General features: G+C 44.1%; 1 long non-coding RNA gene across 1 annotated transcript; it reads right to left on the bottom strand.

Annotated features, from left to right (window-relative positions):
* Nucleotides 1-1007: 1007 nt before the first annotated feature.
* Gm52694 lies at nt 1008-21950 on the bottom strand. The gene is made up of 3 exons (XR_003955196.1): nt 20751-21950; nt 18448-18569; nt 1008-1630 (listed from the first exon to the last, which is right to left on the bottom strand). It is a non-coding gene; the product is annotated as a predicted gene, 52694 (long non-coding RNA).
* Between the last annotated feature and the right edge of the window lie 2703 nt (nt 21951-24653).

Below are 24653 nucleotides of genomic sequence, written 5' to 3'. Positions count from 1 at the left end.
TATAAACCCTATGGATTAGGATGACATCCCAGGGACAAGAGTATTTGCTGTGAATCAAGAGGTGAGTTCAAGTCCTCAGCTGATAAAAAGCTGCGCCATACCACAGCTCGCAATCCCAGCCCTGGAGGCCATCGACAGGTGGGTCTCAGGCGCTGGATGGCCAGCCTGCCTGCCCAAAGCAGTGAGCTCCAGGTTCACTGAAAGACCTTGTCTCAGGAAAGCAAGGTGCTGAGCCAGCAAGATGGCACAGCTGGTACACGCACTTGTCACCAAGTCTAACAACCTGATTTTGATCCCCAGAGCCCAAATGGTAGGAGAGAAATGACTTTTGCAGGATGTCCTCTGACCTCCTCCATGTGTATGCACCTACACACTCATGTACGTATGCGTTTGCATACGTGAGCGAGCACACACACACACAAACACAGAGATATAGATGGCTAGATAAATAGATAAATAAATGTTAAATGAACAAAGACCTTAACATTATCAGTCATTGAGGGATTACAGTTCAAATCACAATGAGGTATCATTTCACACCTATTTAAATGGCTCAAAATTTAAGAGTGGCAATGGAGAGATGCTCAGAGGTTAGGAGCACTGGCTGCTGCTCTTCCAAAGGGCCAGGGTCAGTTTCCAGCACCACAAGGAGGCTTACAGCCATCTATAACTTAACTTACAGGGGATCCAATACTCTATTCTAGTTCTTGTAGACGCCAGGCACACACATGGCACACCAACATACATGCAGGCAAAACACTCATACACAGAAAATAAAATAATAATAATAAAACGGGTTTTATAAAAAGAAGAGAAAAAAGGAAAGAGGGAAGGAAGGAAAGAAAGAAAGAAAGAAAGAAAGAAAGAAAGAAAGAAAGAAAGAAAGAAAGAAAGAAAGAAAGGAAGAAAGAAAATGTCAACTTTCAGGGAGAACAGAGCTGCTGAAATTCTTGTGTTTCTATGGAGGATTTAAAATGGCACAGTCACATTAGAAAACAGTCTTGACATTTATGGCAAAGTTAATAAAACGTTTATTATATGCCCCATCAATCCCAATTTACTTAAGAGAAATGGATGCACAGTTTATGTAAACATTTTACATGAGTTCTTGTAAAAGCTTTAATTTATTATAACTAAACCCCCGAGACATTTTAAATACCCCTGTAAATGTTTGAGTGGCTCAGTCCCAAACAAGCATAATTCAGAAAAACTAAAACAAAAAATCAGAACTATTTTTTAAGAGGAAAAGAAAATGGGCAGGCAGCCTAGAAACTTTTTCAAGCTTGATCTGCAAGACTATTACCCAAACATGTGTGCAGTTCTGTTGTTCTGGGTCCCAAGTCAACAGTTGGGACTAGCCTGGCTATGTAGAGAGATGCTGTCGCAAAAACCAAAACAAACAAATAAGAAATGAATTGTCTTCTCTAAGAGACCAGAGTGACATGTGAAGTATAAACTATGCCCTTGACTGCAGTGGTCCAAGAACAGATTACTGATGTTTTTCTAAGAGTCTTTGCAGATGGAAGGTCAAACAGAGATGGACAGATGCTGGTATGCCCGACTGAAGAAAGTTCCGTGCAAAAACCTTAAGTGGTGCTTGCCTGTACCAGGATCCAGCTTCAGTCCAAAGCTAGAGAAGGAAGAAGAAGAGGAAGAGGAGGAGGGGAAGTTATTACACGTCCATGTCTTCTCAAAATTCCTGTTGAAAATTCAGTGTGCTGGATTAACAGATAGAGTTTATGTAGATTCTGAGACAGGATAGAAAAACAGGGAAAGATTAAGGGCACCAGAGACAGACAGACCCAGAGACAGACAGAGAGACAGAGACAGACAGAAAACACATAGAGATAACCTGACCCTCTGGAGTGGTTTATGTCACTTGCTGACAGAGTCAAGAATTTTGACAGTTGACTGCAGTTGGCCTGTGCAAAAACAAAACAAAACAAAACAAAACGAACCTACACTATACTTCACTTCTAAAAATATTACAAATGTGACTCTTAGAACAGCTAATGGCTAATGTCTAAGACCGAAACAACAAAAACCATACAAAGGGTCACAGCCATCTGTTTTCCTCTGGGAGAGTCTCCAGCTTCCCTGAGGAAGCTCGCTGTGCACGGATAAACGCAGTCCGGGCTGCAGCTAGGGCTCCTTCTCTTTTCTGCCTCCTGTCCCTTTAAGCTGCCTCAGAGACCTAACACTTTCTGTCAGAAATTGAGTATGCAAACACTTCTTAAAGTCTTAGTTGTAGATCTTAGTTGTTGATATAGCCTCAAATGCATCTCACTGCTACTAAAATGCCTGCTTCAGTAAAGAAATATGTGTACCTACCAACGACTTTCAATTCTGTCTTCGATGTAGATTGTTGTCCTCAAGTGCCACTTCAAGGGCACCAAAACCATGCGTACAACTGTAGCTAAGGCACTTGTGTACTCTCTTCTCCAATGGCTACCCTGGGTCTCTTTCAGTGCATCTTCTCCTTTTGATTGATTAAGACTTATCTGAAATACTTTTCTTTAATTCAAGCCAATATCCTGGGTGCTTGTTAAGTCCTGAGGGGGAATTCCTCAGGCAGGAGGGCTGGCAACTTCAACTTGCATCCCTGCATCCCTAGCATAAGGTGACAGTTTCTTCCTCAAGGGTAGGATTAGTGTCCATATACCCAAGGCTCAGGAACACTAAGTATATCCTTTCGTGATGTGAGAATATGGCAGGAAGTCACTGTCTATAAATAATCAAACACACCTCAACAGAAACCAAAGACGTATCTTTTGATATTTCTCTCTTTTTAAGATTTTTAAATTGATTCTTTGTGAATTTTACATCATGCATCTGATTCCCACTCATCTCTCCATCCCTCCATATCTACCCTTACACCTCCCTCCCCAAAGAAAACAAAAAAAAAAAGAAATAATGAAACAAACAATAAAACATCTCACCCCCTGCCCTTGCAACTTCTCCCACAAGGAAACAAAACAAACAAACAAAAAACAGAACACACACACAAAATTCTCACCACAGAAGCTGCCCCTTCACACACTCCAGCAGGTCATAGATGCTGTAGTTGTTGGATGGGCCAACTCAAAGCCCTGGATCTGGGCCTGGATAGTGGCTGAGTTGGTCAGTCAGCCGGGTGTTTCACACCCACACCCCAGGGCCAGATCTCCAGCATTGACCCAGCTAGCTCACCCAAGTGCCATAGGTAGGGTCAGGGCCAGCTCTACTGTGCTGCCCAGGGGAGATGTGTGCCCCCTCTCCTGAGTGCTACATCTGGTGAGAGATGGGACCAGCTCTTCCACTCTCATGACCTTGGCAGAGGGATTCTTATCTGTACTCCCACCACCACAAGGCAGATGAGGGGAGGGCTAGATCTTTGGTGTTCATGCACTCAGGGCTGGCTCATGCCTTTGCCACCAGGGCCAGCTCTACTGTACTGCCTAGGCAAGGGGCAGGGCCAGCTCAATACAGTACCTGGAAATCAACATGAACTTAGGTGGCAGCTTGAACCAGGGATAACTGCATGGTCCTTAGTGGTAACACAGCCTCAGATATCAATACAGACCCTAGGTGCAATAGGACCATGGACCCAAACACAGCAGCTAAGATGGTGTTGAATTTGCTTTGTGTCGTCTGTTTTATGGGGAAGGGGACAGTTTAAGAAACATTTGTTTTATAGCCAGGTATGTATGATTGCTTAAGTTGTGTTTCAACTTACTGTGTTTATCTGTAAAGCAGAAATGTCTCTAGCCTGCAAGCCCCATTTGCCCAAAGACATAACTTCCTGGAATGCTAGGAGCTGTTTGTTGCAGGATTTTTGATCACAGTGAGAACTCCAAGATGTGTGATTTACTGAAAAGCCCTGTTTCTAGTTGTGATGTGGTTCAGTCCTTAACACACACCTTTAATCCCTCTGGCTGGAGTATAGACATGTCCTTGGTACACACCTTTCATCCCCAACATCGAAGGTAAAGTTAGTTTGTAGAAGGAAGCACCCAGGTTTGAAAGTGATGTTTAATTGAGTGGCAGACAAAGTGACGAATCAAGAGAAAGATTTGAGAGAACGGGATACGCCCAACTCTCAGAAGCACAGAGGAAAGAGAGGTAACATAGGAGGGAGCAGTGCAGAGGGAGAGGAGAAGGAGGAGTTTTACAGACAGGGTGCAGAGAGAGAACAAGCTAGACACAGGCGAAGACAGAATGCGCCAGAGAATGAGAAGGAACCAGAAGATTAGAACTTATTGCCAGAGTTAGTATAAGGCCAAGCAGAGCAATTCAGGAGAGGCTGAGAGAGAGAAGGCAGATTGAATCAGTCAGCTTGGAGAGGCGTTTGAGCCAGAACAGCTGAGTTGAACCAGCCCACCTAGAGTTTAGTAAGAAGTAGAAAGGGTGAGCTTTCAGTAACAAGTCTCAGGGGCTGAAAATCTTTTAGGCCTAGATTAAATTGTACAGAGGCTAGACGCTTCCAGGACTAGGCCTGGGTTAACAGACAGAGGCAGTAAAGCCCTGGAGATGTCAATTAGAACAAAGATAGGTTAGGTAAACAGATTAGGTAATCTATGCAGAACCAATCAGGGGTCCGACTCTAAGTAATGGAGACAGGAAGACAGAACACCAAATGGGGTGGAGATGCCAGAGGTTCATCCTACTCCAGGTCCCTGTGGACCCAGGTGCAAAAGCAGCTCCCTTTTTGAGGCAAGGTCTGTACTGTACTGCTAGGCTGTCCTTGAGCTCTCAGGCTAAACCATCCTCCTGCCTCAGCCTTCCTGACCTTTTAAATGAATCAGAACATACTGAGTCCAGGATGTCAGTCAACTGCTACCTTTTTGGTTGCTTTGTTAAAAGAAATTAGAAATTAATGACTTCCCACTGAAAGAACCTAGTGGGGAAACCCCCACTCAACTCCCGATTTGGCGTGCATCCAAGAATCACAAATAGAACACAATACCTTGATGTAACAACACGAGGTATTTTAATGGCGGAGCTCCGGGTCGAAACGTATCTCACACAGGAGACAGTGGATTCAACCACAAGGCTTGGAAGCTAGGGGTTTTTATAGAAAAGGAGTGGGGCTGGGGGAGGAATTGGCGCGGTTTCACATGATTGGTCCATTTAAACATTAGCAGCCTGTAACATTTAACTTAGGTCAGAGGGGTGGGAGATAGGGAGGCGATGGGCCTGCCCAGGCATGTCCTGGTCTGTTGTGCTATGTTCTCAGCCCCAGGTTTCAAAGCTCACAAACAACTCTTTGGGCTATTTGACATACATTACATGAATCACAGGTCTCAAGTTTTATTTCCTTTCACCACTAAGTAAGTTTGATTAGATACTTGCAGATATACTAAAAAGATATTCATTGTTTTAGATGTTCTGCATATTTCAAAGACTGCTCTTAGTTTCCTAGGGCAGTGCGCATGCCTGTGCGCGTGCGTGTAGGGGCTGGAGGGGTGGAAGTTGGAGAGGTGGGGGGGGTGCAGGCAACGCAGGGGGCCAGGGCAGAGGTGGCTGGCTGTTCCTTGCTGATCCATAGCCTATTACAGTTCTAAGCAGAGATTTGTGGTTTGACTACTTGTGAAAGGGAATTTCTAGTCTGAGTCAGAAAAAGAACCCCCCACCTCTGGACAGTATGCTTTGAGGTTCTGTATTGGGTAGCTAGATCAACCAGCAGACCAGAGGGTCATCCTTCTCCACATTTTTTAAAAACAGATTTATTGTTTTATTTATATGAATAGATTGTAGCTATCTTCAGACACACCAGAAGAGGGCATCCCATTACAGATGGTTGTGAGCCACCATGTGGTTGCAGGGAATTGAACTCAGGACTCTAAAGGAGTAGTCAGTGCTCTTAACCGCTGAGCTATCTCTTCAGTCCCCTTCTCCACATTTAAGATGTACAAGGAATAATGGAGAAGCCCTGTTCATTAAATGGATTTCACAGATTTTAAATCAGATTTACCTAATTGTGTAACTTGCAATTAAGTCAGATTAAAAAAAAAATGTGTGTGTTTCCTTGTTTGTCTGTATGTGCACAGTGTACATACAGGTACCCACAGAGGCCAGAAGAGGGCACTGCATTGGGTCCCCTGGAACTGGAGTTACAGATGGTTGTAAGCTGTCATGTGAGTCCTGGGAACTGAACCTGGGTCCTCTCTCCAAGAGCAGCAAGTGCTCTTAACCTCTCCAGGCCTAAGTCAGACATGTTAAATCCAGATTTTTTTCACTTGAGAGAGGGCTTTGCCAGGCTGAAAATATTTTGCTCTTTGGGGTCAGAGAATAAAAAGAATTGCCAGTATTTGTAACTGGTACTTGGAACACTTCCTATCCTGTTCCTTCCTAATGGATGCTGTGCATCTTTTCATGTGCTTAACTGGCATCCATGCCTGCTCTTTGATCAAGTGCTATGTTTGCAGACAGAGCACTCATGCACATACAATTTAAACAATCTGACTCATTAAAATTGAATTATTTATATTCTTTTATTGAACTTTAACTTTTTATACCATCACACTGGAAAAGCAAGATTCAGATCTAAATTGACTTCTCATGATGGTGATAGAGGACTTTAAGAAGAACATAAATAACTCCCTTAAAGAAATACAGGAGAACACAGGTAAACAGGTAGAAGCACTTAAAGAGGAAACACAAAAATCCCCTAAAGAATTACAGGAAAACACAATCAAACCAGTACAGGAAATGAACAAAACCATCCAGGATCTAAAAATGGAATTAGAAACAATAAAGAAATCACAAAGGGAGACAACCTTGGACTTAGAAAACATAGGAAAGAAATTAGGAGCCATAGATGCAAGCATCACCAACCAAATACAAGAAATAGAAGAGAGAATCTCAGGTGCAGAAGATACTATAGAAAACATTGACACAACAGTCAAAGAAAATGCAAAAAGCAAAAAGTTCCTAACCCAAAATATCCAGGAAATCCAGGACACAATGAGAAGACCAAACCTAAGAACAACAGGTAAAGACAAGAGAGAAGATTCCCAATTTATAGGGCCTGTAAATATCTTCAACAAAATTATACAAGAAAACTTCCCTAACCTAAAGAAAGAGATGCCCAAGAACATACAAGAAGCCTACAGAACTCCAAATAGAATGGACTAGAAAATAAATTCCTCCCATCATATAATCATCAAAACACCAAATGCACTAAACAAAGAAAGAATATTAAAAGCAGTAAGAGGAAAAGGTCAAGTAACATATAGAGGCAGACCTATCAGAATTACACCAGACTTCTCACCAGAAACTATGAAAGCTAGAAGATCCTGAGCAGATGTCATACAGACCCTAAGAGAACACAAATGCCAGCCTAGACTACTATAACCAGCAAAACTCTCAATTACCATAGAGATATTCCATGACAAAACCAAATTTATACAATATATTTCCATAAATCCAGCCCTGCAAAGGATAATAGATGGAAAACACTAACACAAGGAGGGAAACTACACCCTGGAAAAGTAATCTTTCAACAAACCCAAAAGAAGATAGATAGCCACATAAACATACTTCCATCTCTAACAACAAAATAACAGGAGGTGACAATCACTTTTCCTTAATATCTCTTAACATCAATGGACTCAATTCCCCCCAAAAGACATAGACTAACAGACTAACATACATAAACAGGACCCAGCATTTTGCTGCATACAGGAGACCCACCTCAGTGACAAAGACAGACACTACCTCAGAGTAAAAGGTTGGAAAACAATTTTCCAAGCAAATGGTCCCAAGAAACACACTAATATCAAATAAAAATCAACTCTCAACCAAAGTTATCAATAAAAGATAAGGAAGGACACTTCATATTGGTCAAAGGGAAAATCTACTAAGATGAACTCTCAATTCTGAACATGTATGCTCCAAATGCAAGGACACCCACATTCATAAAACAAAAACAAACAAAAAAAAACTTTACTAAAGCTCAAAGCACACATTGCACCCCACACAGTAATAGTGGGAGACTTCAACACCCCACCCTCAGCAATGGACAGATCATGGAAACAGAAACTAAACCGAAACACAGTGAAAGTAACAGAAGTTATGAACCAAATGGATCTAACAGATATTTATAGAACATTTCATCCTAAAGCAAAAGACCATACCTTCTTCTCAGCACCTCATGGTACCTTCTCCAAAACTGACCATATAATTAGCCACAAAACAGGCCTCAACAGATAAAAGAAGATTGAAATAATCTCATGCACTCTATCAGATAACCACAGACTAAGGCTGGTCTTAAATTCCAACAAAAACAAGGGAAATCACACACACACATGGAAGCTAAACAGCACTCTACTCAATGATAACTTGGTCAAGGAAGAAATAAAGAAATTAAAGGCTTTTCAGAATTTAATTAAAATGAAGACACATCGTACCAAAACTTATGGGGCACAATGAAAGCAGTGGTAGGAGGAAAACTTATAGCTCTAAGTGCCTCCAAAAAGAAACTGAAGAGAGCTTACACTAGCAGCTTGACAGCACATATGAAAGCTCTAAAACAAAAAGAAGCAAATACACCCAAGAGGAGTAGACAGCAGGAAATAATCAAACCAAATAGAAAGAAAAATAACTATAGAAAGAATCAACCAAACCAGGAGCTGGTTCCTTGAGAAAATCAACAAGATAGATAAACCGTTAGCCAGACTAAGTAGAGGGCACAGAGACAGTATCCAAATTAACAAAATCAGAACTGAAAAGGAAGACATAACAGCAAAGTATATCTTAAAAAAATAACTATTCTTTTGTTGAATATCAACAGTTGAAAATGTTAAAATCATGTTCTATTGATAATTTTTCTCACTGTGCTCGAAATTAGCATTTTCTTAATGTTTAACTTCAAAGAGTTTTTGGTACTTTGAAATTTTAAAAATATACTTACTGATAGAAAGGAAGGAAGAGAGAGAGAAAGAGAGTGAGGAAGAAAGGAAGGAAGGAAGGAAGGAAGGAAGGAAGGAAGGAAGGAAGGAAGGAAGGAAGGAAAGTGACAGGGAAGGAATCTATAGAGTCCTGGCTATAGTAGTTAGGAAAAGCAGAGAAAAGAGACAGAAAAGCCCTTGAAGAGGACCAGTGCACAGTGCACATATTGCAAGGAGAGAGGCCACTGGGCCCAAGAGTGCCCTAACAAATGGAAGCTGGAGGTGGGAAATTCCAGGTCTTGGGAAAACAGCAAAGGCATTAGCCCTGGGGGAAGACAGTGTCTAGGGAGGATGGGGTTCAGATCCCCTCCCCAGGGTAACTCAGAGTGGAGGGGAAACCCACTCAATTCTTGATGGACACAGGGGCCCAACACTCAGTCCTCCTCCAAGCTGATGGGCCAGTCTCCAGCAAAAAACCTGAGTCCAAGAAGCTACTGGTACCAAGATGTATATAACCAAAGAACAGTGGACATTAGGATGGGCCAGGTATCCCACTTATTTACTGTCCCTACCCTCTGTTGGGGCAAGACTTACTCTCCAAGGTGGGGGCCCAGATACATTTCCTGCTCGATGGGCCACAACTAACTGGCCCAAAAGGAGAGCCTATGGGTGGAGGAAAGACCTCCCTGATTGACCCCTGTGGGGCGCCAAGGCGACCTGCTTTACAGATGGGAGCAGTTTTCTCCATGCTGGTCAGAGATGAGTGGGTGCTGCCATGGTGGACGGCACAAAGGTCATCTGGGTGGAACTTCTACCCCTGGCATGTCAGCGCAGAAATCAGAGCTAATTGCCTTTATTAAAGCCTTGGAACTTGGGGCTGGCAAGAAGATTAACATCAACATGGATAGCAGGTATGGCTTTGCCACAGCCCACAACCATGGGGCTATATACCAAGAGAGAGGCCCGAGGCAATTACCAGGCTTGAGAAGTGGCTATGCAGGAGCCTATCCAGATTATGGGCCTGCAAGAGACACCCACTGGGAAATGGGACTGGACTAAAGAATGGCCTCACTTAGAATATACTGGAAAAGAAAGGACTCAGATTGCTACTCACCCTACCAACTACTACCTAGAGAAGGAAGGGCAATGGTGCACACAAGAAGGAAAATTATACCCCCTAGAAAGCAAGCAAAAGACTTACTAGGCCAAATGCACAGATGGACTCAGTTAGGAGATAAGGAGCTCATCCAAGCAGTCAAGGGATCTAAAGTCTATGTAATGGACCTCAGGTTTTAGGCTAGAGAGAACAGTGTACGGTATGCCAGCAAGTGAATGCTTATGTGGCCAAGGGTAAACAGGGCAGAAGACCTAGGGGAGAGAGGCCTGGAGTATACTGGGAAGTCAATTTTACAGAAGTTAAGCCAGGAAAATATGGTTACAAATACCTTCTAGTGTTTGTAGATACTTTCTATGGATGGGTTGAGGCTTTCCCCACCAAGCAGGAAACAGCTACCATGGTAGCCAAGAAGATATGAGAGGAAATTTTCCAGAGATTCAGAGTGTCCAAGGTAACTGGATCAGACAATGGTTCTGTTTTTGTCTCTAAGGTAAGTCAGGGATTGGCAGAGACATTGGGGACTAATTGGAAGCACCGTTGTGCATACTGTCCCCAGAACTCATGGCAGGTAGAGAAAATAAATAGAACCTTAAGAGAGACTTTGACTAAATTGACCTTGAAGACTGGCACTGACTGAGTGGTGTTCCTTTTCCTGGCCCTGTTCCGAGCCCGGAATACCCCCTACCATTTTAACCTGACCCCTTTTGAGATCCTGTATGGGACTCCCACTCCCTTGACCCCCACTCTTGATTCCCTCAGAGTGACTTTGCAGACTGACGAGAATCTTATGGCTTGATTGCAAGCTTTCCAGATCACCCATCAGAAATTGTGGCCTAAACTTAGTGCCCTGTATAACACAGGTACTCCAAGTTGGAGATTGGGTATATGTTAAGGGACATCATGCTGAAAACTTGGAAGCAAAGTGGAGAGGGCTGTTCCTGGTGTTGTTGACCACCCAGACCTCCATTAAAGTGGATGGAGTAACTTCCTGGGTTCATGTCAGACCAGCACCTGTGCCTGATGCCAACTGGATAGCAGCCAAACACCCAAGCAACCCCCTTCTGCAAGGCCAAAGAAACCTTGAGATGGCCATGGTGTATCTTCCAGTGCTGAGTCTCAGCAGCCCCCACAACCCTACTGGGGTGACTTGGCAGGTTCTCTCAGCCACTAGGGATGTGACTTGGTCCACAACAGAGGAACACCCACATTGTATCTGGTGGCTGGACCTTGTCTTTGATCTCTGTGATTTAGCAGTGGGCCTTGACCCCTGGGGTGTCCACTGGGAGGGATTGCCCAAATGTGGGGGATGTGGGATATGTAAATCTGAACTGTGTCTCAGAATTGGCCTTGGAGGGTGGGGCTTAGAGTGAGGATACTCAAATTTGAGAAGTTTCTTGCAAGAAACCCCCATATATGTGTGACCTCGAGATGGGAGAAGCTAGCAGCAGGCCCATTAGTGCTAGGGGGCCAACCACTTTTTCTGTGCTACCTAGAGGTGTGAAGCATTGGGCCAAGGTGAAAGAAGGACTAGCCAAGTGGAAGAGAGAAAGAAAGAAAACCCAAGGTTGGTTTGAATCCTGGTTTAACAATTCTCCTTGGGTTACCACCCTGATCTCCTCCCTATTAGGCTTCTTAGTCATCTTGATTTTACTTCTGACTTTTGGCCCCTACATTTGCAACTGCTTGGCCACTTTTGTTAAGGAATGCATAGGTACAGTCCAGCTACTGATCTTAAAGCAGAGATACAAAGAACTAGATACAGAAGACCAGGAGTATAAGAAATCAGAATACCAGCAATAGCTTCGGGATTGAAACATGCACAAGAAAAAAGGGGGTGGGGGGGGATAAAGAGGTCAGCTCAGGACCTTTGGAAAATTCCACCAGGCACCCCTCCCCCTGGAAGAGAGAGGTCATGAAGCATGTAGGCACCCCTCCCCTCCAGAAGGGAGGGGGGACCAACCATTGGTCACCTGCAGAGACCAATCAATTTAAAAGTCACACTGTTCTGCCAATCATATTGTGCCTAGTTGCTGGTGCTCCATTCTGCCCCCTGGAAACTGTATAAAAACTTGCTGAATGGGCTGCCTGAGGTTATTGCCTCTCCTTCAGGTGCAGGATGACCCCAGTGCACAGGAACAATAAATACCTCTTGCTTTAGCATCGATCCCCAGATCCATGTGGCTCACTCAGGGGGTCCTCGGTAGCTAAACCTCACCAGAGACTTACACTAACTTTAAATTTTTAAATAAGTGAAGTATATTCTGGAAATAAATACTTTGTTTGATTTACAATCATTTCCTGCCAACTATAGCTTTTCTTTGCATTGATTCTTATTCTTATCATTTTAAATTATGCATAGGGGTGTGTGTCTACATGTGGATGTGTGCTTATGTGTGGGGGCACTGGAATGTGGCCACCAGCTGTGCTATTGACAATCATAGGCCACCTGGCATGGGTTCTAGGAATTAAACTCATGTCTCTGAACAGCAGCAAGCACTTTTAACTGCTTCACCATTTCTTTACTTTCCCCTCTTCTTGCTTTCTTTCATTTTTAAAAAATGGTATCTTTGGCAGATTTTTTTTCATTTTGATGAAATCTAATATTTTTCCTGGTCCATTTATACTTTCAGTATCACATCTAAGAGTTCTATCCTGATTCATGGTCACAAGGATTTTCTTCTAAAAGCATTATAGTTTTATGTGTCACATTTCAATTACAGCCAGCTTGAGTTTTTTTGTTTGGGAAGGTGGTGTTTCTCTGTCTGGGTTAGGAGTCTAACGCAGGCCTCCAGCAGGCCAGACAAGCACTGTGACACTGGGACCCACTATAAATCAGTTTTATATGTGATGTGAGGTTTAGGATGTAGTTGACCTTTTGTATAAGGATGTCACAATCAACACCACTTGATGAAAAAAGATCTTTGTAAAGTTTCTCTGATACAGAAATTCAAATATTAGCTACTGTACTGTGTAGATCTTCTCTTATATGTCTCGCTAATGGGTCTTTCTCTTTTACTACATTATGTAGATCACTATATTTTATAGGAAGTCTCACAATTGGATATGATTCCTCCAACATTCTTCCTTTTAAAAGTTATGTTCTTTTAGGAAAACCACCTTACTATTATATGGTTTGGTGTATCTCCCCTCTTATGTTGCTGTCTTATATATTACACCCACATACACTGAAAACCTCATCATGGCCTGGGGATGGAGCCTGGTGCAGGTCACTTTTCCAGCATGTGTGAGGACCTGAGTTCAATTCCCAGCACTGTGAAATAAAATATTAGGTACTTGTGATAAGCTGTCTTTGTCATCAAGTTGATTGGATAAGAATCACATCTGGAATGTGTCTACAATGGTACCTTCCAGAAAGGTTTGACCAAAGAGGGAAAAACACATCCTGATTGTGAACAGCACCATTGCCAGACGAATCCAAGAGGACAGGGTGGCAACATCCCCATCTCTGCTTCCTGAGTGCAGGCATCCAGGTGACCAGACACCTCATGTCCCTTCTATGCCCTGGCGGACTGCATGCTCACATTGTGAGACAAGATATGCCCGTCACATGTTGCTTGTATTGGGTATTTGACCACACAGTGAGGAACAGAGCTGTTACAAGACTTCCAGTCTCTGCTGTCAGTGACCAAGCGTTCGGTTGCAGAGGAAAGGTACCTGTTCTTTCTTTCCTAACGTTCTAAGTTCCCTTCGGCTACTCTTTCTCTCTTAAGCAATAACCACAGATAAGGTCTTCCAGTAACAGTTTCTTCATTTTCCTTTTACCTTCAGTCTGAAGAATATTTCAGTAGTTACAGAATTCCGTCTGGGTAATTATTTCCTTTTCAGCATTTGAAAAGTATTGTTCCACTTTCTTCCGGTTGTCATGGTTTCTCATGAGAATCTATAATCACTGAAATTTTATTCTGCTTCATGAATATGTTGCTTTTTGTTCTGGTTACTTTCAGAACTTCTTCTGTGTCTCTGTCTTTCATCACTTTGATTATTAGGTGTCTGGGGGTAAAGTCCTTTGTATTTATTCCTGTTTTGGGTATTTTAAGCTTTCTAAATTGAGAAGGTTTTAGAAAAAAAATTTTTTTTGAGGCAAGGTCTCTCTATGTAGCCCTGTCTATCCCAGAACTCACTATGCAAACCAGACTGGCCTCAAACTCAGAGATCCACTTGCCTCTACTTCCCCAGTGCTATGATTAAAGGTGTGCCACCATACCCAGCTAAACCTAGTTCATCTCATGGATTTTCTATTTTCCTTCTGTTTCATTCACTCTAACTTTCTATGAGAATCTTCAGTATTTGGCTATCCTTGGCATTGTTACACATATTTTTCTACCAGAGATTTTTCTGTTTTTTCATATTCTGAATAACTGCCTTGATCCTAGACATTTTGAATGTTATTCTATGGATCTTCAAGTCTTACTTAAATCCTACTAATGATGTTGGTATTTTAGCTTTAGCAGACAATAGATCCAGCTGGATTCAGGCTCTAAGTTCTAAGTGGCCTTCTGCGAGCTGAGCTTCCATGTCAGCTCAATTTTCAAAGCCTTGCTATGCTATTCAGCTCCTTCCCACGTGTTCACCGCCAAGTGTCCAGTGTGGGCTTTGAACACCAATTTTTTCCAGAGAAGAGCTCTCAAAGACTGTGCACACTGACAAGGGTTGGCGCAACTCTGTGCATTCCAAAGGTAGAGCTGCTACATAAACAACTTTCAAGATTGCCTTCTCGAGCTGCTAACATCCCAATATTTACCTTTGTGACTCCTCTTTTCTTATCCCGCAGTAAGGGAAAGCCAGTGATTCCTTTACCCCACTCTACCACTTCCCACAATGCATTAGGACCAAGCAGCAGGAGGCACCATAGGGGCTCACCTGACCCTTGACCTCAGCTCCTCGAAATAGAAACTTCTTTATGACTGCCATTGCCAAAATGATGAAAGATTTTTGAACCAGAATTATTACAGGACTTCTACTGAAGTCTCTCTGCCCATGCCCGTGTGTAGGTTGAGGTTTCAGATGGAATTAAATTTAGTCCGGAAAAAAAAAATTCAAAAAGCCACCACTGGTGCTGTGGTTCTGTGAGCCCAGGCTTGCCCTCGAATCCAGCTGTGCTGGTTCTTCTCTGCAGATTCCAGCTTCAGTGAGCAGGGGCATTCGCTGGGAGGTGCTTAATGCATTCTACTCAGAGCTGAGAGCTCGCTTGATGATCCTGTTTCTGCCCTGCAAAGGCATAGATAGTTTCTGGGTCTGTTGAAGGTGGGTCCCAAAGGTTGGCAATGGTTCTTGATGTGAGGGAGTCCCAGAATCCAGGAGGACCCGGTGCACAAGTGTCCCTTCCCCTGGAGAGGTAAATCTTGAATTTTTTTTTGAGTTTTGTTTTGTAAGAGAAACATTGTGTTGGTGCTCACCTGATCTTACCACAACTGTAATAAAATATTGAAGGATTTTATAATTGCAGATTGATTTTTGTGGTTTTAGAACTACACAAGGAACATGATTGTGTAAGGATACAATGCTCTTCTTAATTAAATAAAATGCAAACCTTTTACAATAAAGAGCCAGGTGTAGTGGCACACGCTTTTAAAACCAGAACTCAGAAGGCAGAGGCAGGTGGATCTCTAGGCCAGCCTGGTCTACATAGTGAGTTCCAGGATAGCCAAGGCTATGCAGAGAAACATTGTCTCAAAAGAAGAAGAGGAGGAGGAGGCAGAGGAGGAGGAGGAGGACGAGGAGGAGGAGGAGGAGGAGGAGGAGGAGGAGGCAGAGGAGGAGGAGGAGGACGAGGAGGAGGCAGAGGAGGAGGAGGAGGAGGAGGAGGAGAAGGAGGAGGAGGACAAGGGATGGAGGGAGGGAGGGAGGGAGGGAGGGAGAGAGAGAGAAGACAGGGGCAGCAAACAAAGGTTGCCTAGATTTTGTGTCCAGATATTATTTTTATGGCAGTTACTTGCCACCTCTGGCCTCAGCTCGTGTCGTGGGGAGACAACTGCTCTTTATCACTGTGGTTCTTATATGCACTGCAGACTCTTGTTAGGCTCGCCCGTGTCTGACTGAGATGACAGAATATCCAGGTGAGATCCCAGTAAATAACAAATGAGGGGGCTGGAGAGATTGCCCTGCAGTCAAGAGCACTGGATGTTCTTGTAGAGGACCCAGGTTCAGTTCCTGGCATCCACATGGTGGCTCACATATGCTCATAACTCTAGTTCCAGGGACTCTAACGCCTTCTTCTGACTTCTGAGGGCACCAGGCATGCATGTGGTGCACATATATGCACTGAGACAAAACACTCATACACAAAAAATAAAAATGCATTAAAAAATAACAAATGAGAAAAAAAAAACGGAAAGCGATAGTCCTTGTGGGACTGGAGGTTTCAGGGTAGGATGGTATTCAAGGGGGCTTCCCCTTGTCTGAGGAGAAGGGGAGGGGTAATGGGGGAGGGATTTTTAAGGGTGGGACTGGGAGGAAAAGAAGGAGGGGGCTGCAACTGAGATGTAAAGTGAATAAATTAATGGATTTTAAAAAAAAAACAGAAAGCAAACTGAATGAACAACTTTGCCGTATATGTCAAAGAGGCATTTAAGATTGTACAGGGTTCTTTGCCGCTTGGGGAATCCTTGGGTTTGTCTTCATATTCTTTTGGCTTCCATAAGGTGGAGCCACCGGAGCACAGCTCTGAGGTTTGAAGGAGGTTCCCCTAAGGCTCCCTATTTGAACACTTGGTCCCAAGGCGGTGGTGCTTTCGGGGGAGCTATGGAGCCTTTCCAAGGTTCCTAACAGGAGGAAGTACCTCACTGAGAGCTTACTTTGAGCCCAATTCCACTTCTGCCTGTTCCCGCCCCATCTTTCTTTCTCCTCCCTTCCCCTACATGTGGATGAAGATGCGATGAGCCAGCTTCCTGCTTCTGCCCCCATGCCTTCCCCACTATGATGGAGTCTATCCTCTGGAACCACAGGCTGAAAACTCTCTTCCCCAGGTTCCTTTGTTTCCTTGTTTGTTTGGTTTTTGAGACAGGGTTTCTCTGTGTAGTCCTGGCTGCCCTAGAACTTTCTCTGTAGACCAGGCTAGGCTGGCCTCAAACTTGGAGATCTGCCTGTCTCTGCCTCCCGAGTGCTGGGATTACTGGCATATGCCACAACCCAGCTCCCTAAGGTCCTTTTTGTCAGGATATTTTATCCCAGCAACAGAATAGTAACTAATATAGAAGTAATTACATGAAGTAAGCCCATATAATTCCTCGAGTCTGTAAGGTTTCTATGTTGAAGACCTCTAGGTCCTAGACAGTTAATACAAAATTACTTCTTGCTCAGATCCTATCTCTGGCCAATAGAAATTTGCCTTCAACAATGAGTCAGTATTATTATTTAACTGAAAATATTCTTCATCATCCTAATCATGCATGAATCATCCAGGTCCTTCCTAAGCACTTAATCCAGCTATACAACACCGAAATAAAAGAAGGTGTCCACACTGAACCCTCAAAGGCTGCATGAAAGAGGGGCAGGATTATGAGTGACAGGAAAAGTGTTAGGACAGAATGTGCCCAGGGAGACGCGGTGGCTGGGTCTGTTTAGTTGAACCACAAGCAAGAATTGATACCTAAGGGGTTAAGATAGTAGAGCTCAGATTTTTTAAAAATTATTTATTTATATATTTATTTATTTTATGTATGTGAGTACACTGTAGCTGTGCAGATGGTTGTGAGCCTTCATGTGGTTGTTGGAAATTGAATTTTTAGGACCTCTGCTCACTCTGGTTGGCCCCGCTCGCTCCAGTCAACTCTGCTTACTCAGTCCCTGCTTGCTCCGGTCCAAAGACTTATTTATTTTTATACATAAGTACACTGTAGCTGACTTCAGACACACCAGAAAAGGTTGTCAGATCTCATTACGGGAGGTTATGAGCCACCATGTGGTTGCTGGGATTTGAACTCAGAACCTCTGTAAGAGCAGTCAGTACTCTTACCAGCTGAGCCATCTTGCCAGCCCCCAGAGCTCAGATTTTAACATATGTATGAGATTGTCAAATTGTCTCCTGTCCTTTTAGCCTGTCAGTTATTCCTAATTACCCCCGCCTTCCATCTGCTTCTCTTTACAATTAAATGGAGACATCTCAGAAGCTTTCCTTTATGATTCACAAACAACTTTATCGCCATTACTGAGCTCCCCGGGGGAAGCTCAGTATTTCAGATGAAGGAAAAATCCTTTTCTCTATGGGGAGGGCAGGACTCTGCCTTAAAACATCTGTGCACCTCTCTAGGCCTTGTGCTCAGTTTCTTTCTGTAGGTCAAACTTGCAAGGCTCAAGGCTCATGATGGCCTCTTTCATCCTATTATTATCAGTACTGTCACATAGTATGGTGGTGCACACCTTTACTCCAGGGACACCGAGTCAGAGGATCTCTATGAGTTTGAGGCCAGTCTGACCTACACAAGTTCCAGGACACCTCACCTTGTCTACTCACCCACCACATGGGCGTCTGGAGCTCATGGAAGCCAGAAAGGGGTGTCAGATCCCGTAGCATTAGATTTACAGACAGCAGTGACGGGTTCTGGGAACTGAACCTGGATCTTCTGGAAGAACAGGAAGTGCTTGTTACTGTTGAACCATCTCTCCTGTCCCAGTATGTGATCACATTCTTGTGTTAACAGTGGTCCCTGTCTCCACCAAGTGTTTCTAGATTCTTGGCATCATATTCTAGGAATTGAAATAAGCACACATGGACTGAAAAGTAGCCAGGAAGCTGTTCAAAATCAAGATGCTAGAATAGATGGGAAATCTGCTAATAAAAGTGGCAGCAGCCCATATGAACGAGAGAACACTCGGGGTACCACGTTCACACCCAGGACATCTTTTATGGGATTTAAAGAGCAAAGTAACTATTTACCACAAGCCATAATTGGATAGTTCTCTTTTTGATTGACATATTTGAATTATATAACCTTTTCTTCTATTGCACACGACTCTTCCCACAATGCATCTGATTTTTAAATCTTATGCACATCCAAACATGCATAGGCATAAGATGGTAAATAGGAGCTTCTCCCTGTTCACTCAGAGGACACAGCCTGCCCTGTTGTACATGCATCAAAACTAGCTCAGCCTGCATTGGTCCTCCTACCCTTGTTCCTAAGTATAACTGAAGTACATATAAATAGAAACTGTCTATGTGTGATGGCTGTTAAAGGGAAAAGAAATTAGTCCATTGTTTGGAGAGAAGTTTGTGCAGGCAACTTGATGCAGGTGGGGAGGGTCTCGGTTGCTAGCATGTTGCTAGGTGCTCAGATGTGTGCATGATACATGCAGGTGTGAGTCCTAGGCTGCTGTGATGGTTTGTATATGCTTGGCCCAGGGAGTGGCACTATTAGAAGGTGTGGTCCTGTTGGAGTAGGTGTGTCACTGTGGGTGTGGGCTATAAGACCCTCATCCTAGCTGCCTGGAAGTCAGTATTCTGCTAGCAGCCTTCAAATGAAGATGTAGAACCCTCAGAGCTCCTTCTGAACCATGCCTGTCTGGATGCTGCCATGTTCTTGCCTTGGTGATAATGGATGAACCTCTGAACCTGTAAGCCAGCCCCAGTTAAATGTTGTCTTTTATAAGACTTGCATTGGTCATGGTGTCTGTTCACAGCAGTAAAACCCTAACTAAGACAGCTGCTGAGCATGTTAATAGAAGACGGGTCTGTGTATCCCCCAAGCCAAGTAGAGTCTCCGTTTGCTAAACTATTTCCTATGCTTCCCTACCTCACTTTGTGTGTGTGTGTGTGTGTGTGTGTGTGTGTGTATGTGTGTGTGTGTGTGAGAGAGAGAGAGAGAGAGAGAGAGAGAGAGAGAGAACATGCTCATGTATATAAATGCAGAGGTCAGTATCAGCTGTCTTCCTTATTTTTTGTGACAAGGTCTCTCACTGAACTTGGAGCTTGCTGATTCAGCTAGACTATCTGTCCCCACTTCCCAACACCACACCTTACACAGCTGCTGAGAATGGAACTCAGGCCCTCAGTCACACCAAGCTCTTTACCAACTGAGCCTTCTCCCCATAGTCTTAGTTTATAGGTTAGTAGAGTGTGCCAATACACTACAAGAATTTTTTCAAGAGGTGGGGAAGCTATTGGGTTAAATACAGAAGTTGATATAAGTAGCTATTGCGGGGACTAAAGATGGCATTGGCTCCTTTGTTTATCAGCACATGTTCATTGTACAAAGCCATGCGTCTCAATGACATTTTTTGTTCAAGTTTGTTGTCCATATCCATTCCCTATTACCCCCCTGTGTGTCACTCTTACCCCTTCCTGATAGTTTCTTTCCTCTTGCAAAGTAGTTTTGCCTATATTTTCATGCCATATAGGCATGTGCGAGCTCCACTTATGAAAGGAAACCTTTAATGATTGTCTTTCTGGGTCTGGCTCATGCCACTTGGTATGAACTCCAGTTCCATTCATTTCCCTGCAGATGGTAGTGTTTCAGTCTCCCTCATGGCTGAATAAAGCCTCATTGTACATATACATACAGCACATCTTATCTTGTCCTCTTTAATGGCTGTATAGGATGAGCCCATTGGTTGTTGTGAGCAGTGCTGTTGTGTAACTAACTGGAAAGGAGCAGGTCTGAAGGTCACTGAGGGTGGAACCCGAATCCTGACCAGCTTTAAGCCCCTCCTCTGTGTCCCTGGTAACACTAAAATTTTAAGGAAGCAGGAAGAATCCCATTTTATGTGGGAATTTGAGATTTTTTTTTAAATTACATTTTATTTACCTACTGGGAGTACAGGAGCACACACACCAGCAGTGTACCAGTAAAAGCCAGACGACAATCTGTGGGAACGTGAAAGGCAGCCTGTGTTCTGGTTGAGCCAAGCTTACCACGGAGGCTCAGTAGAAAACTCTACAAGGGATGGAACAGTGAGTCATGTTCTCAGACGTAGGTGCTGACACCATGGAGCCCCCAACTCCATAATCCTGTGACTATCAGTCACGCAGACAATGTCACAAGCTCCTGGCATTCTGGCTAGACTCCACCCCACAGTTACCTGACTATAGCCAGGCATGCTCCTCCCCGCAACTACCCTGCAAATGCGAGATAGCCCATCCCACTATAAAAGGGGCTGCTTGGCCCCTCCTCTCTCTCTTAAGCTCACACCTCACTTATTCTCATCTCTAGTTCTCCTTCTCTTCCTCCCTTCCCCCTTCTCTCCACGTGGCCATGGCCGGCCTCTCTTTTTCTACCTTCTCTTTCTCTCTGCCTTTCTACAATAAAGCTCTAAAACCATGAACCGTCTCTGCTCATCAAGACCCACTGTGCTTGAATGATGGACTAGGCCTTCCCGTAAAGAGCTGCATCTAATCTCCCGATAGCCGACACCACTAGACCAAGGACTCTCGCCAGAGTGGAAACCACCCAGAGCTCTTTCTTCCCCTTTCCCCTTCTCCCTTCAGCCCTGGGGCTGACTGAGCCGCCCTTGGGGTCTCCACCCATTCTCAGCTCTTCCTCCGTTGTCCAGCAATGTCCTGCGATGGCCAAGACCTAGAACCTGTCATCCCTGGACTCCGTGAAGCCCAGGGACCCGGACTGCTCCCTCTCCATCCCCCGAGGACTGGGGTTCCGTGGCTTCCCACAATCTGATGCTCACCCTAGGGGCGTGGAGAGTGCACAGTAGTCCCTGAGTCCATCCACCCAGAGCCCCAGAGCTCGGGGGTTCTCTCCCAGCCCCTTTATTTCCCCACTCCCACTGCCTGACAACAGTCTGCAGAGGTGGCTTCTCTCCCCTGCCATGTGGGTTCCAGAGATCAAACTTAGGCCATCAGGCTTGGAGGCAAAGACGCTTTACCTGATGAAAATACCCCATGAAAGGAAGGACGGTAGCGGGAATGCTTCCTCCTGGGAGAGCATGACTTTTCATATGTTTGTTTAATTTTTTTTTTTTTTTGAGACAGAGTCTCTATATATAGCCCTGGTTTTCCTGGAACTCTCTATGTAGCCCAGGCTAGCTTCAAACTCACAGAGATCTACCTGCCCCTGCATCCTGAGTACTAGGATTTAAGGAATACACCCAGCTCATTTTATGTGGGAAGACCCGCAAAAAAATTATCAAATAGAAAGTAGGGGGAGCACCCCAAACTGAAAGACACTGGACAGAGAAACAGACAGCAATAATGTAGATAATGATTTGACCACAGACTCGGTAGGAAAATGTAGTAAAAGGCGCCTGGGTACTTCAGTTACATTGTCCATAGAGTTAGAAAACAAAGGAGTGTGCTACTGAGAATAGAGGGCCGGATGGGCCAGCTTATACTTAAACAAATATCACTGATACCTGACAGATCCAAGATGAGTGACAGTGGATATATCCAGGGGTCTGAGTCAGCACAAAATGGTGGACACTAGCTCACCCAAGAATCCCAAAGTAAATGGTGATATAATTTGTTATCAAACTACTTGTGATGATTTGAATGCTTGGCCCAGGGAGTGGCACTATTAGGAGGTGTGGCCTTGTTGGAGTAGGATTGACCTTGTTGGAAGAAGTGTGCACTGTGGGGGTGGGAAATGAGACCCTCATTCTAACCCCATGGGAGTAAGTCTTCTCCTAGCAACCCTCGGATGAAGATGTAGAACTCTCAGCTCCTCCTGCACCATGCCTGCCTGGATGCTGCCATGTTCTCACCTTGATGATAATGGACTGAACCTCTGAACCTGTAAGCCAGCCCCAGTTAATTGTTTTCTTTATAAGAATTGCCTTGGTCATGGTGTCTGTTCACATCAGTAAAACCCTAACTAAGGCACAACTTTGGGCCGAGCACCACTTTTATATGAATATGGCATTGAGATCAAGAGCATTTGCCTGTACCTTCACCAGCCTGCTTGTGTGTCCATCTGTAGGGCTGTGTGTCCCTCTGTAGGCCTGCCTGCCTACGTCTACGTACCTTGGTTGTGGTCTACATGTGTCTTTGCCTTCAAAGACATGTGCCTAGTGGCCTGTGACAGCCATCACCTGGGTAAATAAAGGCTGCCATGCCTGTCTACAGCTCCTTGCATCTTCTTTAGCCTTTTGCCCTCCCGTGACTCACATCCTTTCGTGGATTTGGAACTTGAACCTCACAAAGAGCTTAATGGTTATTAAAGCTATAGAAAGCTATATTTAAGAAGTAAAAAGATCTGGGCCTGGTGACTCATGTCTTTAATCCCAGCACTTGGTAGGCAGAGGCAGGTGAATTTCTGAGTTCGAGGCCAGCCTGGTCTACAGAGTGAGTTCCAGGACAGCCAGGGCTACACAGAGAAACCCTGTCTCGAAAAAAACAAAATAAAGAGGAAAAAAAAGAAGAAGAAGGTAAAAGGAGAGCAGATTTGGTTTCATTTGATTTCAACACTCAGGAGACAGAGGCAGGTGGGTCTTTGAGACATCAAGGACAGCTTAGCCAGTATGAGGCTAAGCAGATATACATGTGAGATGTTGTCTCAAAAGAAAAAAAAAGAGGAGAAATTACCCAAGGAGCTAAAGGGAACTGCAACCCTATAGGTGGAACAACAATATGAACTAACCAGTACCCGGGAGCTCTCGTCTTTAGCTGCATATGTATCAAAAGATGGCCTAGTCGGCCATCACTGCAAAGAGAGGCCCATTGGACTTGCAAACTTTATATGCCCCAGTACAGGGGAACACCAGGGCCAAAAAGGGGGAGTGGGTGGGTAGGGGATTGGGGGGGTGGGTATGGGGGACCTTTGGGATAGCATTGAAAATGTAAACGAGGAAAATACCTAATTACAAAATTGTAAAAAAAAAAAAAAAAGAAAAGAAAAGAAAAGAAAAGAAAAGAAAGAGGAGGGGGAGGAGGGGGGAAGAGGGGGGAAGAGGAGGAGGTGGGAGGGAGAGGGGACTGGAAATAAAAAAGTAGAAATGAGAGAGAAACCATGAGATGAGGACAAGAGAGAGAACTCAAGAAAGAAACAGGTGCAAAGGAAGAGACCAATCATAACTGACAAAACCAGCTCCAAAACAAAACAATCAAGAATTGAACATAGCTGCCATTACCCCACAACATAAACACCCATGTTTTCCTGCCATTTAGGATTTAGCCTATGTATTGAGAGCAAAGCCACAGTCCCTCCAAGACAACCTTGAAATGCACTGACTTGGCATTGTTCAGACAGAGAACGCGGCTTCTTTTCCAGCCTCAGACAATGTCATCTTTGGCTGAGTTCTTGCCTAGATACATCTCCGGCTGAAATGCGGTTTCCCAATTTCCCTTTTACATTCCAGACCTTGACTCAAGCTTGTGAGTCTTTTTTAAAGGCTATCAGTGGTTCCTAAAATTGAGGAACCTATTAACAAGGTCCCTTGGGCTAGTTTTCAGACAGTCCTTGACCGGTCTGAGAGGTATTCATTAGTTTCTTTGTCTTGCTTACAGATTCAGTTTCCTGGTGATAGGAGTTCATATCATAGTCTATGGTTACTAGAAATCTTCATACATGATGTCTGGAAGTGACCCGGGTCTTTAGAGAAGTTCGTGTTGGGCTGTGTTGCTTCCTGATGCCCCTTTCTGCACATATCCTTTTTGCTCCAAGGGGGACACTGGCTACAAAGCCTCTCTCTCTCTCCTCCTCTTCCTCTTCTCTCTTTCCTCCTCAGCTCTCTTTATTCTATATCTTAGGCCTGCAGGACTT

This window comes from Mus musculus, chromosome 4 (genome assembly GCF_000001635.26).
Source record: "Mus musculus strain C57BL/6J chromosome 4, GRCm38.p6 C57BL/6J".
NCBI classification, from domain to species: Eukaryota; Metazoa; Chordata; class Mammalia; order Rodentia; family Muridae; genus Mus; species Mus musculus.
Note: the sequence above shows the minus strand (reverse complement) of the source record. Positions and strands in the feature narration are given on the sequence as shown.